This window comes from Haliotis rubra, unplaced genomic scaffold, assembly GCF_003918875.1.
Source record: "Haliotis rubra isolate DU_JTF1 unplaced genomic scaffold, ASM391887v1 Scf324, whole genome shotgun sequence".
Lineage (NCBI taxonomy): Eukaryota > Metazoa > Mollusca > Gastropoda > Lepetellida > Haliotidae > Haliotis > Haliotis rubra.
In genome coordinates, this window is record NW_025766996.1 from 222 (window position 1) to 16,942 (window position 16,721).

Here is a 16,721-nt window from a genome sequence, read left to right on the forward strand (position 1 = left end):
CTCATCCCGTTCTCAACCCTTGCTGGCTGAACAATGTGGCTCCTGCATGTGATGCTGAAGTTCGCGATAAACTTGTGAATGATCTCTCACATATTCTCACCGTCACAAGACCGTCAGTAGCGGCACTCTTCTTATGGATTGACAAAGATGATGGGTGCGAAATGTTTTTATGGCATATGTCACATTCAAACGCGGCTTAAGGTCGAAATTATGACTGACCATATGCACCCGAAGGAGATACGGCTTGTAGAAGATCTTCTGGCAGACGGTACACACGTGACACTTGGTACCAGTGTCATCGATGATCTCGGTCTCGACCTCCCCATCACCACGCGGAGAGGCTGTGTCCTCAGGTTCACTGTCATTGATCATCTGCGATATGATGTTGGACACGTGGGACGGAGAATAGTTCGCATGGGCAACTTCGGAATCACTGGCCTTCACGTCATGGTCCATTTTTCCTGAATCGGAATGTTCCATGGTTACTATGGAAACAGAACTACTCACAAGAAGTGTCACTAAGATGTGAAGTATCTCCTACTGAGGTTTGGTAAAGGTTTTGGCTGATTCCTGAATTTAACAATGAACTGGATCAAAGCTTGTAGATATGGCATCACCTAACTGTATGGCTCCAAGAATACAGAACAGGTGCTCCTCAAAGATGCAAGACCTCCTTCCTTCCCCACTGCTGTACACACAACTTTGACCTGTTGAAATAAAATAGTACAGAAACATATTATTTCAGGATGTTAATAAATCAGACAAGTATATCCATTCCTTAATATTACTTGCGTGCGTGCGTGCGTGTATCTCTCCTGGTGGTTTAAGTGATCGCTTGTCTCACCAAAGACCTGGCTTCGTTTTGCCCACATGGGTAAAATATATCAAGCATGTTTCTGGTGTCCCCCATTGTCATATTGCTGGAATGTTGCTAAAAGTGGTGTAAAACCCAGGTCTTTTGCATGATGAGCGAACACTTTAACCACTGGGCTATCGGTGTTTCTCTGCAATAATTTATGCGTTACTGGGTGACAGAAAGACAGTGTGTATTTGGGTAAACAGGGGAGATAATTTAGATATATCGAACACTCTCATGTCAATAAAATGTGAACTCAGACCCTTAATATTAAATTCCACAAGGGTCAGTCTAATCAGCTTCTGGGGTTGATGTACAGCCCTTAATTCATGTCTGGGAAACTGAAGTACTGCACAGTGAGGCATTAAGGGAACACTGTCAGAAATTTCAAACAGATGAGGATGACCGAGTGATGGAATTTGATAGTGAGACATTGTGGTGCCTTAACGGGACAGAAACACTTAAATGTACGGTGTTGAAAGAACTGCATTGGCTAACAGTTAGGGCCAGAATTGACTTTAAGATCCTCTGTCTGACATACAAGTGCCTCCATGGTTTGGCTCCCTCCTACTTGTCTGAACTCCTACATCCGTATGTCCCCGCACGCAACTTGCGCTCAAACACACAAAATCGACTGGTCATCCCATCCTACAAACTGAAATCCTTTGGACACTTATCATTCTCTTACTCTGCGCCTGTACTTTGGAACTCTCTCCCATGTGCCCTTAAAAGCTCTGACACAATTGACATTTTTAAGTCCAGACTTAAAACCCAACTTTTCTCAGTATATTTATGTATAACTTCATCTGTAAATACTCCAGTGTAAATATTCTGCAGCGCTTTGAGCATGCCTTAGGGTGTGGAAGGGGCGCATTATAAATATGCATTTATTATTATTATTATTATGTACCTACATGTTCAAGTACCGCTACTTCTACAAGGCGGTAAAGCATATCGAAGCAAAGGGAGTATGCTTGATTAGACACTGCCAACAACAGACTCCGGACCCGCTTGTCGAAATACCACATTGGATGTGAAGGCTTCTGTTTCTGCTGTATGTGTGAAGACACCTTCCCATTCACCAACAGGCATTCTACAAGCTGAAAATAGTGTTGAGGTTATTTTAAATGTCAAATCATAAAATCAATAACAGCAATGAGACAGTTGTTGATAAAACAAAACATAATTTTTAAAGTCATATGGGGAACAAAAAGGGGTATATTTTTAAAAAATAAAATAAAATTAAGTTGATCCATAGGCAAAAGCGGTTAGACAGAAAGAACTGATCATATGCTACACTGTTTACACTTAAAAGAAGGGTTTGTGACATGTTCTGCTGTCAGCAGTGAACATATTTCATGATATTCTTATCATTTGACTAAAATTGACCCTCAGGAGATTTACTCTGACACTCTCATTGTTGTGGCAGTGGTGATTTTAACCTAATATGTTGTCAAATTCATCAGTTCCAACAAATTTAGAAGCCAGGGAACCATTACTTGATGGTAAGACTCACCACGGGGGTCTCTTACCACTGTTCGACCACAAAACGAAGCAAAGTTCATATTCAAGACACTAAAACACTCTGTTCCACTTAAAACAGCCCTATCTTTACTCCCAGTACCTTTAAACTTGCCTCTACATTAATGCTAACATGTTTCCATTGTGAAATAAACACAGGAAATCATGTAAAGTATGAACTACAGAGGCGCTCGAACCCTACAGGTTACACAACACCAAATGTTTTCCCATAGACTTCTATAGTAACCATATACAGGGTTCGAAATACCCCATGTATTAGCGTGCCATGACACGGTAAACATCGAAATGGCACAGATAAAAAATGTTCTTGGTGCGTTTATGGCACGCCTAATTTCTTAGAGACATAGCACACCTTTAGTCATTTAATCCCCAAACAAAACACTTAAGCAAATGACAACAAGCAAAAACATTTATTGACTTTTATGTCCAGGAAATCACTGGGATTATGATTGATGATGTAAAGAAATCTGGTTGTTTTTCCATTTAGTGTGTTGTGAGTACTGATAGTTTGGTTAGTGAAGAGTAAATTGTGTATGTTAGACATATGGAAAACGGTGAACCTCTCACACGATTCTTAGCTATTAAAGGTTTGGAAAGCAGAAGAAATGTAACATAAAAAAGCCATCTTAAGCAGAAGACATATCAGTGATAACCGAAAACTGGTTACATTTGTTGTTTTCTGACAATAAATTTCAAAAGATCATCCTTGCTACAGTCATTGATTCTAAAAACATGTGGGCACACTTGATTTCTGAAAGGCACACCTAAAATATTTGCCTGGTGCCCTAAGACACACTTAGAAAAAAAAGTATTTCTATCCCTGATATATTATTTTTAAAATTATCCAGGCTATCAACAGCCATTCCATGTACACATGGATACAGTCTGGCCTTTAAAAATTGTCTAGCTCATTCTCCGAGCACAGGAAGTGGAACACATCAACTACAGTTCCGCACCAAATGTCACCTACTGGGAAATATCTGTACACACCGTAAGCATAAGTCATGGTGATAAACATGACAGCACTAAATACTTAAAATTGTGGTCAGTTTTAATTACTGGTTGGATGTGCTTCTAAAACACATAAACATCTTACACTATTTCATCCAATCACAGCTGTCACATGTCTCTGTCTCTTCAGTTGTTTACATACGGTTCTCGCTCAGGGAGCATGTGATTCTGATTTAGTGTAGTGGAACCTACATGTGTACATACAAAAAATAGATAAAATAACTGAGGTAAATTGAGAGTTTCTACTTCAGCCCATAAACTTGGCAACTTGCAGTCTTTCTGATCGTTTCTCATATTACAGATCAAATCTGCTGATGATTCGCGCAAGACAGGTCCTCCATTAGGGTGTGATTTCGCGATTTACAAACTGCACCGGAGCATGGTAAAAATGGCTGGTGCAGGTAACAATAAATCCTCCAGCATCTCATAGATTCCATTGTGTGTTTTCATTGGGATGTCAGTGACTGGAAGTAATATGTTTCTCTCCGCATGACTTGTTACAAGCATAAACATTTGTGTACTCATTTCAATCAATAATGTAGCAGTAATCATTGGTTCCGATTACCTGACCGACCCTTGAATTCTGGTGATGACCCTAGTTTTTTTAAGAGGTATAAATAAAATATACATTAAGATACCATTGTTTTTGCCCGGCACCAATTGACATCGGTCATTGTGATAGAGATATCATGATGGCCGCAAGCTTGATCAAATAAACAATATACATTGATAAATGTGTTATTTATATTAGTTCATACTTTGCTTCTAGAAAAAAAATGTAAAAAAATAAATTAATTCCAACCAACCTACCCTAAATTTTAAAGAGGTGTAATTGGAACCACAACATTTTTTTTTATTTGTCCTAATGTATTACACCCCTTCCAGCAAGACTGCAGCAATATAACACACTGTACCCATCAGGGATTCCAGTGTTTGCGTTTACCACTATATACTGGATTTTGGCCGGTAAAATTTGCCCATTACTGATAAATTTGGAGGCTATCAGTCACCATGTCTGATAAAATACCAAAACTATTTTTGTCCTGCCTAAAATTTTACCAAAATTAAAATAAAAACGCTAAAATAATCCTCTACTCAGGAATTGGGAAAGGCGGTGGCCATGGGTCATTTTGTACATTAGAATAAAAAAATGGCCCATTACAATTTGAAGTTTACTATTGATACAAGGGCAGTGACCCATTCTAAATTCAGGAAATGGCTAATAATCCTGAAAATGACCCATTGTCAAAGTTCTCTATCCCAATCCCTGGACTCTTCTACTCAGAATCGGCCACTTACGATTTTCGAGTAAGATGAAGTTTCCTTCTAAATTTATCATGCTACGAGCAATGTGATTCAGTGCTCCAGATAACATTTAGCTCATGTGGGTACTGTACCCGCTGTATTTTTTTGGAGTGGTTATTATGAATGTTGAGTGGGTATTTCATTTTCCGTTACCCACTGCTTTCAAATATGTGCATATTTCCGTCATTTTACTCACTTAAGTATTATGTCATTGAGTAAGTTTACTAAGCAGGTATGTTCTGCCTTATGTCATACCTAATCAAAACCAAGTTAATATAACGGAAATGATTTCATAAAAAATCACTCAGGTGCAAGCCATTTTTTTAGCGGGTAAAGTTCTGAATATAACATGTAGATAAGTCAATAGCATATTTCTTTCATTACATATTGCAATCTAAGCAGCGAAAATGGAATTCAGCTGGTGCAACTAGGTTTTTATCTTTGGTTGCATCTGGTGCAAGTAGGTAAACATCTCTTAAATTGAGCCCTGTATACTGACAGTACAACACTAGTCCTATACTATGTGTATTTTACCCAGATACGCAGCTTATCTGGGCCTCTGGTGATTGGTCAGTTTGAAAGTCATTCGGAAATGATCAATGTGTTTTGTACCTCGAAATGTCACTATCATTACTGTTGTCACGGAAACTATGGAAAGCAACTGTGTTATCCGATTGTTTGAACACCATGGCTGATGAAACAACAACAGTAAAGTGCAACATAATGATTGAAGTTTAAGTTGCAATCAATTTTCAAAATTAAAACCTAGTAAATTATGGACATTTAATTCAGACTGGATATCTGAATTGGCTCCGATATGAGGAGGACAATGGAACTGTTATCATGTACAGTAAAATATGTCAGCTGTCTGGCAAATTAAATGGCTTTACCGAAGGTAGTTCTCATATGAAAATATCTTCTCTGAAAGAACATTGTGAGAGTGCAGCACATCATCTTTTATTCAATTTCATTGTCTTTTTCACCATATTTTGTGACCAGCAGATTTCGTGCAGGACTAGTAAATTAGGAGGTCAGGGATAGAAATACTTTTTTTTCTAAGTGTGCCTTAGGGCACCAGGCAAATATTTTAGGTGTGCCTTTCAGAAATCAAGTGTGCCCACATGTTTTCAGAATAAATGACTGTAGCAAGGATGACGATCTTTTGAAATTTATTGTCAGAAAACAACAAATGTAACCAGTTTTCTGTTATCACTGATATGTCTTCTGTTTAAGATGGCTTTCTTATGTTACATTTGTTCTGCTTTCCCATCACCTTTAAAGATCACATATACTCTAGGGGGGTACAAATACATAAATCACTAACTGGCATCGCTATAAATGAAACCCCGTCATTGAAACTACTCACTTCGATCTTTAATCAACTTAAATCGACCTTTTTGAGAACTGTGCACAATTCTCACCCGCAAACAAAATTTCAACCAATCAGAGCGGGGCGTCTCTGTGACGTCATATGAGGAATAGCTTTGAGGGCCGATGCAGAATTCATCTACATTTCAGGGGGTAAATTATCTTGTTTAATCGTGACAACTGTTGTGGAAAATGAAAGCTATATGTTCTCACAATCTTCTGTCATATAATTTTGTCTCCTGCTTTGCCTAGTTTCCGAGTTACAACTTGTTTTCATAGATGATTCTGTCAAAATCGCTTGGTGTCGTTAGGCCTTATTTGTATAATGACTGATCCAAATTGATCCCATTTCTGTGTTTTCTGTTTGTATTCTCAAAACAGTGTCAGCCCATAAGTTTTCACATGCAATGAAGCAAATAATACTCCCTCGTTGTAACCCGTGTTAGGAGGTATCAACCTACACATGTTATTTGTCATCATTCACTTGATGGTCAGTTAATGAATTTATAACAGGTATAATTAGTGGTAACACCACTTAGATTACCCGACAAAGGTTCCCATTTGGCATTTCTTGTGTCTGGAGTAAATATTCAACATTATAAACATCGATCAAAGGATTAACCAATAACACGCTGATTGATTAATTACTTTTATCTTACACAGCGGATTTGTCAAAAGGTAGTGTTTATGTATGTAGATTTACTAATCTATACTGAATACACTCGGGTCGTGCCTGTGTTCGTATGAAAAACAACGCCCTTCCTTCAAAGGATTAACCGCCAATACAGTGATTGATTGCTCATTATTGGCTAATTAAATTACCGTTTTTAAAGAATGGCGGACATTATGCATTCAGTTGCCAGGTGTGCTATCTTGGGTGACCAATGAGACTATACACCAATGTGACATACCTGAAACGATATATCACTTTTTCGTATACTAGACTGTTAAAAGACACATTACTTGGAACAGCTGCAGATGAATGGCATATCACTCGGGGTGTTTTATATTGATGGATACATTCCTCAAACAAGGTAATAGCCTGACATTGTTCCTATAAATTTAATCTGTTTTAATTTTAATATTTGCATTTTGTTTTATTCATTTGTCGTAGCATTCAACAGAATCGTTGTTTTCGCCGTGAAGTGTAATGAGACATACACTAGGATGCAGTGCTAATTATGATTCACATTGACAAACTATAAAATGTCTAGATATTACAGTCCTGTTATAAATTCACTATAAGTATCAGCAGATCGTCGATGCTTTTATTTAGTTTCAAAATGCATACAAGTATGATAATAAACTAATTAGGATTATAAGACCAAATATAAAGACGTACGTTGACTAGTATCTACATACAGGTGAGTGGACGTTAACCACGTGAATGTAGCAAGAAATTTATCGCGCAGTATTGTCTCTTCGATCCCCCACCTCGCTTCCGTGGAAGAAATCGTTATGTTATAAGTTGTGTCATGCAAAATGCTTTTGGTTATGATTCAAATACATATTTAACTACCAGTAGAAAGTAGTTTTGATTTTGTAACTCATAATCTCATTAATTCTAACAGACTTTAGCCCGTGACTTCACGATTTTCAAAAATGGCGGCGTCCTGTCGAGAACATCCGCCAGTCTGAGTATAAATGCTATTTAGGTTTGTTTTCACTGAGTTACAAAATCAAAACTACTTTCTACTGGTAGTAAAATCTGTATTTGATTGATGGCCAATAGGATTTTGCATGACATAGCGTATAACATAACAATTTCTCTCGTGGAAGCGAGGTGGGTGTCAATATAATACTACTTATAGTATTATTGTTACTTCGACCACAACCTCGCTTCTGAGGCAGAAATCGTTACGTTACAAGTTGTGTCATGGAAAATCTTTATGGTCATCAATCATATACCTATTTTACTACGACTAGTAAGTAGTTTTGATTCTTTAACTTCCACGAAGCGATCTGAACACAAGTAAGATATCGTTTCAGGCTTCCAGAACGCCTTCGCTTCGCCGACTCACAAACATAACCCATTTTGCGCACGAACTTCTGCGGGTCCTGTGGAAATTTGTGCATGGCGACACCATCTGATCCAACCTCTAGGAGCAATTGACGACAATGCAACGATTTGGCATGTCTTCGTTGATGTCGAGAAATCATCAAAATGACGAGCTTGCTACACACCTTCTATACAACTAACTGAAAATCGTTCCTCATATGACGTCACTGCAGTGCTCTGGCGACAGAGTTACGTAACCTGTCTGTGGTTTCGTTGGCAGGGGAGAGTGAAGCAGGCGACTTTTTGGCAACTTTTAATCGCTCTGTACTAATTAACCACAAGTTTTTCAAGAATGAATTTGGTATTCCTCATAAGACTGACCACAAATCTTTCATATGTAATAGTTAAAAGAGTATAAAAAAAACAAAGTTTATTTGTTCTTTAATAGCTAAGAATCGTGTGAGAGGTTCACCGTTTTCCATATGTCTAACATACACAATTTACTCTTCACTAACCAAACTATCAGTACTCACAACACACTAAATGGAAAAACAACCAGATTTCTTTACATCATCCATCATAATTCCAGTGATTACCTGGGCGTAAAAGTCAATAAATGTTTTTGCTTGTTTGTCATTTGCGTAAGTGTTTTGTTTGGGGATTAAATGACTAAAGGTGTGCTATGTCTCTAAAACATTAGGCGTGCCATAAGGGCACCAAGAACATTTTTTATCTGTGCCATTTCGATATTTACCGTGCCATGGCACGCTAATACATGGGGTATTTGAACCCTGGAGGTCATCGGACACCATGATCGGCTGTTAAAAATACCAGTGCAAACACTGGATTCGAACCCCAGCCTTGATCAGTTGCCAGAACATCCTCATGGGTACCGACCCGTGAAGATCCGGGGTAGAATAGGTCTTCAGCAACCCATGTGCTTGCCATAAAAAGGCGACTATCTTGTCGTAAGAGGCGACTAACGGGATCGGGTGGTCAGTTTCGTTGACTTGGTTGACACATGTCATCGGTTCCCAATTGCGCAGATCGATGCTCATGCTGTTGATCACTGGATTGTCTGGTCCAGACTCGATTATTTACAGACCGCCGCCATATAGCTGGAATATTGCTGAGTGCGGCGTAAAACTAAACTCACTCACTCACTCCTCATGGGTACCCATTTTTTGGTTTCACAGCCCTGTATTCAACTGCTAAGAACTTGAATAATGAACTTTGGTAAGGCGGTTTCATTTACCCTTAGAAAAATCGATGTCACGTAAATAATATGTGCATTTGTTAAGCGCTATTTTACCTCTGTTGCAGTTGATCAAAGTGCAGACAACCTGATTATTATTATTATTACCCCAGACAATCAGAGCTGCCTGTGAGGAGGCGCTAGAAGGTTAATAGTCACATGACTTATCCCACCGGGTACCCATCTGCTGCTGGGTGAACAGGGCCATTTTGAACAAACTCACTTGCCCAAACTCACATGTGCTTCGTTGTGGGGCAAGATTAAAGTCCCAGAAACTCTCAGGAGTCAAGCTGCCATACATGGTCACCAATTCAAGGACTCCCCGCTCCCAACATTGCTTTAATTACAACTGATTTGTGACCTGAGTTCTGTGACAGGACCACACACTAGTTTGGAATTTTGTTTAAATCTCATAATTGATGATTGGTTCATTACAACCGATCAATCATCGAAAATAAATTTATTAAATTTTTCTGGTTATGTTTGTTAATGTACAAAAAATAAAGAAAAACATGTAGTTCTTTCGTTTTTTTGCAAATTGCACAAAATGCATTTGCAAATTTCACATCTTTAAAGGATGACTAGTATATTAGGAACATGAATTTCATGGAGTCTTTAAAATAAATTCAATCATGAATTGGAAGAGCTTTTAGTGCTAATGAAATGTAACAGACAAAACCAACCTTGTGAAAAATATTGTTATTGCAAACAAGTGTTCCAAAATTGTTTGTGTTCGATTATGAGAAAACATGATCGATTGCTTGGTCGTTTTGTCATTGCGACCAATCTTCGATTATTTCAATTAATCGGACCACCACTACCACACACCACCACTATGTATCATAGATGTCAGGATGATTTCCTTTTCTTGTTGGGATAATGTTCTGTAATTTAAGTACACCAGTATCAGAATATTAGGGCAGTGTATTGGCAAATAATTTGAGGTGAGGTGAAATTGGGTTTTACGTCGTGCTTGAGAATATTTCGCTCATATGACGACGTGCATGCGTGTGTATGTGTATGTGTGGCTGCTTGTACTAGCCCAGACTGAAGCTGGTTTTATAGTGCTAGCCCACTGAGATATCATGCCGCAGTGAAGTATGAATACCCCACTCAGACACATTATACTGACTCCGAGCCGACCAGTCCTTGTTGTACCCATTAATGCCGAGAGCTAGACAGGGACCAACAAGTACCATATTTTAACGTCTTTTGGTATGACGAGGTCGGGGATCGAACCCGCGACCTTCCGCTCTCTGGGCGGACGCTCTAACCACTACACCACGGAGGCAGTCCTTAAGTGTTGACAGCGAGTGACACTAATTGTGTATGTAAATACTATTTTCTACATTATAAGTCCCTTAACATATGTTATGGTTCTGATAACAGCCATCTCAAAACTAGGTTGTATAGTCAGGGATTCTATATTGTTTGTTGTACAGTTTATAGTATTACAGCATGCCGTTTTGTGTCTTTCTTGTCATTGAATAACGAAGGAAACAAATGTTGTGAATGAAAGTCTGTGTAGATTTTAACTTAAACCATAAGGATAAGCACAAAAACTTTATATGTGTAATATATCCCAAAGCGAGCTGAATTCGACGTTCTGGTGTTTCCGACGATCGTCGAAAACCCCTGATACCGGGATACTGGTTCTCAGAAAACAATACTGCAATAGGTATCATTTGAGTTAGTGAGTGAGTGAGTTTAGTTTTACACCGCACTCAGCAATATTCCAGCCACATGGCGGCGGTCTGTAAACAATCGAGTCTGGACCAGACAGTCCAGTGATCAACAGCATGAGCGTCGATCTACGCAATTGGGAACCAATGACATGTGCCAACCAAGTCAGTGAGCCTGACCACCCGATCCCGTTAGTCGCCTCTTATGACAAGCATGGGTTACTGAAGATCAATATTCTAACCCAGATCCTTACGGGTCATTTGAAAAGCGTATTGCGATATACCGGTAACACCGTGCAGTCCTACAGAATATTGTACAAAATGGACTGAATATTTGGGCATGTTTAGCATGGGACACAATACTATGGATAGTAGGGCTGTTACAATTCACTTGCATATTGTGAATCTAACTGTAATAGTAATAGTGATAGTCCGCTTAAATGGCGCTAATATCCAGGCACATTGCCTGCTCACGGCGCTATGTACATTACTATCCCCGGTCATAAGACACTATCGTACTTTCCGAAACTGTTTCAACTCCCTGGGGATCATACAGCCATGCTGCCTGTTAGACGCAATGAACTAAACACTCATGTTGCCAGTACATCCTCACGGGTACCCATTTTACAGCTGGGTTAACTGAAACAATGTGGATCTAAGTATCTTGTCCAAGGATTCTACACAAATGTGCCCACCTCAGGACCTCTTGAGTAACTGTATCCTTTCACGAAATTATTTTGTTCCAGACAAATTAGAATAAAATATTAAAGAGTGTTTTTAAAATGGAATGTGTTTTACAGGCCTTATCTGTTCTTTAGCAAATAAAGATAAGCAAAAGGGAATAGATAATCAGCATGCAGTATTAAGACAAGCATCAGTTGCTGAAGTCCCTCATCTCCACGGGTTGACATTGTCATGATATATTGCCAGTCTAATTAAACTTAGGCTCAGTATTATTCGTTACACTGCTACACTGAGTCTAAGAAACCTCAGTAGAAGGTCATGTCAGCCTTACCCTGTCTGGGTTGTATACAGGACAGACACATCAGTAGATTGTCTCTGACAAGGCTTGTGTATCAACAGATTGTCTGTGACAAGGTTCATGTGTATCAGTAGATTGTCTGTGACAAGGCTCATGTTATCAGTAGATTGTTTGTGACAAGGCTCGTGTTTCAATGGATTGTCTGTGACAAGGTTCATGTGTATCAACAGATTGTTGTGACAAGTTCATGTCAATATCGTATAGTTTGTCTGTGACAAGGTTCGTAATGTGTTGCGGATTGTCTGATTGACAGCTGGTATTGCATAAGTGTGACAAGGTTCATGTGATTGTGTGTGACAAGGTTCATGTGTATTGTAGATCGTCTGTGACAAAGTTTATGTATTGCAGATTGTGTGTGACAAGGTTTATGTGTGTGCAAGGATTGTGTGTGACAAGGTTCATGTGTATTGCAGATTGTGTGTGTGACAAGGTTCATGTGTATTGCAGATTGTCTGTGACAAGGTTTATGTGTATCAATTAGATTGTGTGTGACAAGGCTCATGTGTATTGCAGATTGTCTGTGACAAGGTTCATGGGTATTGCAATAGATTGTCTGTGACATATATGGTTCATGTGTATTGCTAGATTGTCTGTGACAAGGCTCATGTAATATCAATAGATTGTCTGTGACAAGGTTCATGTGTGTGTTCAGATTAGTGCTTGATATTGCAGGCTCAGACAAGGTTGTGTGTATGTTTATTTTGTAGATTGTGTGTGACAATAGGTTTATGTCCGCGGGTTGCCAGATTGGTGTGACAAGGTTCATGTATGCAGATTGTAGATTGTCTGTGACAAGGGTTCATGTATTATCAGTATTTGACAAGGGTTTGTGATTGCAGATTGTGTGTGATAGGGCTCATGTGTATTGCAGATTCTCTATGACAGGGCTCATGTATGCAATAGATTGTCTGTGACAAGGTTCATGTATCATTGTAGATTGTCTGTGACAAAGGCTCATGTGTATCAATAGATTGTCTATGACAAGGCTCATGTGTATTGTGATTGTCCATGTGACAAAGGGTTCATGTATTGAAGAGTGTCTGTGACAAGGTTCATAGATGTATGTGTACGATTGTTCATGTGTATTACCAGATTGTCTGTGACATATATGGTTCATGTGTATTGCAGATGGATTGTCTGTGATAAGGCTCATGTGTGACCACGGTCATGTATCAGTAAGATTGTCTGTGACAATGCTCGTGGTATCAATAGGATGTGTCTGTGACAAGTTCATGTGTATCAGTAGATTGTCTGTGACAAAGCTCATGTGTATCAATAGATTGTCTGTGACAAGGTTCATGTGTATTCATGTGTATTGCAGATTGTCTGTGACATATATGGTTCATGTGTATGCGGTATTGCAGATCGTCATGACAAGGCTCATGTGTGTGTATTGCAGATCGTCTGTGACAAGGCTCATGTGTATTGCAGATCGTCTGTGATGACATATATAGTTCATGTGTATTGCAGATTGTGTGTGACAAGGTTCATGTGTATTGCAGATCATCTGTGACAAGGCTCATGTGTGACAAGGTTCATGTGTATTGCAGATTGTCTGTGACATATATGGTTCATGTGTATTGCAGATCGTCTGTGACAAGGCTCATGTGTATTGCAGATTGTCTGTGACATATATGGTTCATGTGTATTGCAGATTGTCTGTGACAAAGAGTTCAGTAATGTAATGCAGATCGTCTGTGACAATTGCTGTGTGACACAGTTCATAATGTATTACAGATTGTCATGACATATATGGTTCATGTATTACAGATCGTCTGTGACAAGGCTCATATATATTGCAGATTCGTCTGTGACAAGGCTCATGTGTATCAATAGATTGTCTGTGACAAGCTCATGTATTCATGTGATCAAGGCTCATGTGATGACTGACAAGGCTCATGTGTATGGAGATGACAAAGGTTCATGTGTATTGCGTAGATCGTCTGTGACAAGACTCATGTGTAATGACACGGTTCATGTGTAATGCAATTGTCTGCTAGTATATAAATGGGTTCATGTGTATTGCAGATCATGTCTGTGATAAAGCTCATGTGTATTACAGATCGTCTGTGACAAGGCTCATGTGTGACACGGTTCATGTGTATTGCAGATTGTCTGTGACATATATGGTTCATGTGTATCAATAGATCGTCTGTGACAAAGGCTCATGTGTATCAATAGATTGTCTGTGACAAGGTTCATGTGTATTGTAGATCAGTATTGACAAGGTTCATGTATTGCAGATCATCTGTGACAAGGCTCATGTGTGACAAAGGTTCATGTATATTGCAGATTGTCACACATATGGTTCATGTGTAATGGCTGTAGATCGTCTGTGACAAGGCTCATGTGTATACCCAGATTGTCTGTGACATAGGCCATGTGTATCAATAGATTGTCTGTGACAAAGGTTCATAATGTATTGCAGATTGTCTGTGACAAGGCTCATGTGTGACCACCCGGTTCATGTGTGTACCCAGATTGTCTGTGACATATATGGTTCATGTGTATCAGTAGATTGTCTGTGACAAGGCTCATGTGTATCAATAGATTGTCTGTGACATATGGTTCGTGTGTCACTTGCAGATTGTCTGTGACAAAGGTTCATGTGTGTGCAGTAGATTGTCTGTGACAAGGCTCATGTGTGCGGTTCGTAGTAGATTGTCTGTGACATATGGCTCATGTGTATCAATAGATTGTCTGTGACAAGGCTCATGTGTATTGCAGATTGTCTGTGACAATATATGGTTCATAGTGTCTGTGACAAGGCTCGTCGTGTATTTCAATAGATTGTCTGTGACAAGGCTCATGTGTATTCAATAGATTGTGTGTGACAAGGTTCATGTGTATTCAGATTGTGTGTGACAAAGGTTCATGTGTATTGCAGAGTGTCTGTGACAAGGCTCATGTGTATCAATAGATTGTCTGTGACAAGGCTCATGTGTGTATTATAGATTGTCTGTGACACGTAGGGCTCATGTGTGTGCAGATTGTCTGTGACAAGGCTCATGTGTATGGAGATTTTCTGCTTCAGGCTCACTTGTTAATGGACGGCTACCATGTCTAGGAATATTGCTGTGTTGGACATATTAGGTCCAATAGCCCAGATGTATCGATAGCTGGAGATCGATGAACGTCGAACAAATACCTACAGCTCGCGTTATTCTCGGTTCGACATTTTGGTGAATTGTGATTATTGTCAACGGAAATTCATCTTTTCTGTCCTTGATAAACACATCGGAGCAGACAACCATACGATTTTATAATGAATACTGTCACTATACGTGTCTTGCGTTATAATGAGGAAGAATTTCAGTCCACGATAAACCCAGAATATCTTCAATTTAAATGCCGTGGATGTGTAACAACTTGAACAATAGGTGCCTTATCAATCGTGGTGGAGTTAGCAAGTGTGAGTAAAAGTGATGATTAAATGGTATAGCAAATACTCACGGTCTTGTAAGCACTGTCATCGTTTTGATGATCGGAGAAGCCATTTTGTTGCAGGAACGTGTTGCAAGCGCACTATTCACATTACCAGGATAGAAACGTGTTCGAAAACGTGATATCAATTTAAGACCAACGCTGGGATTTTATTCAGAGAACAAGTTCACGCTGAAGCTCGTTTAAAGAATATACTGGCTTGCAAATTACACAAATACTGTCAGAAGGAAGGACGAAAAGTGAACATTTAGTCGTTGCCTTCAGAATACACTCATCGTCTGTGAGGACGTTCCGGACAAGATATCCTACACACACCACTCGAAACGCCTTGGCAATGCATTTTACGTCCGATTACGAAGTCACAAATCATATCTCTGTGCACAGCTGGTACAAGCCAATTTGACATATATTTTCACAAAGAACGAATGATCATATGCTGGACGGTTTATGGATTTATCACTCGTTACGAACAACAGATGACTGGATACAACTGAGAAATATTAGACAACTCCTCTTTCAAACATGGTCGAATGTGACATAGGCCTAATATCTATCTGGGATTACATTTTCTGAACAAAGTAGAGATTTGTGTTGAGTGAGTGAGTTTAGTTTTACGCCACTTTTTGCGATTAATATTCTAGCAACATCACAGTATTCCAGTTTAAACTGCTTAATGTGGGAGTGAGTGAGTGAGTTTAGTTTTACGCCGTTTTAGCAATATTCCAGCACTATCACGGCGAGGAACACCAGAAATAGACTTCACACATTGTACCCATGTGGGGAATCGAACCCGGGAACTTCAAAGGTCATGAGTTTGATGGTTCATTCATAGCCATTGGAAATAATGGAATCTGCCCGTTTCACTGTAATGTTTGTAAAATTAATCTGTGTTCATTCCGCAATTTGGATTCGGGGATTAGTTTTTCTAAATTGAATGACTGTGAGTCGAAAGCATCTTTTATTACTTTAACGGAATCAAAAACTGTTGATCAAGCTACTCGTTGTATGAACAATTAATGTTCCGATTATTTTTAATTAATCATTAGGAAGTGCCTTTTCAAAACTTTCTAAACTTTCTCAACTGAGCACCATCCAGCAAAACTATTTTGAATGTTTAAAAAAAACCCTGGTGCCAATATGACAAGGAAGGAAGGCTGGGACATTATCCAAGAGACGAATCGTATTTCTTTAAGCAAATTACAAATGCAGCATTGCTC

At 39.1% G+C, this 16,721-nt stretch overlaps 1 long non-coding RNA gene across 1 annotated transcript; it reads right to left on the reverse strand.

The window, feature by feature from the left end:
* Positions 1-216: 216 nt before the first annotated feature.
* On the reverse strand, positions 217-15,565 carry LOC124283909. Its single transcript, XR_006900431.1, has 3 exons — positions 15,514-15,565; positions 1,771-1,956; positions 217-707 (listed from the first exon to the last, which is right to left on the reverse strand). It is a non-coding gene; the product is annotated as an uncharacterized LOC124283909 (long non-coding RNA).
* Between the last annotated feature and the right edge of the window lie 1,156 nt (positions 15,566-16,721).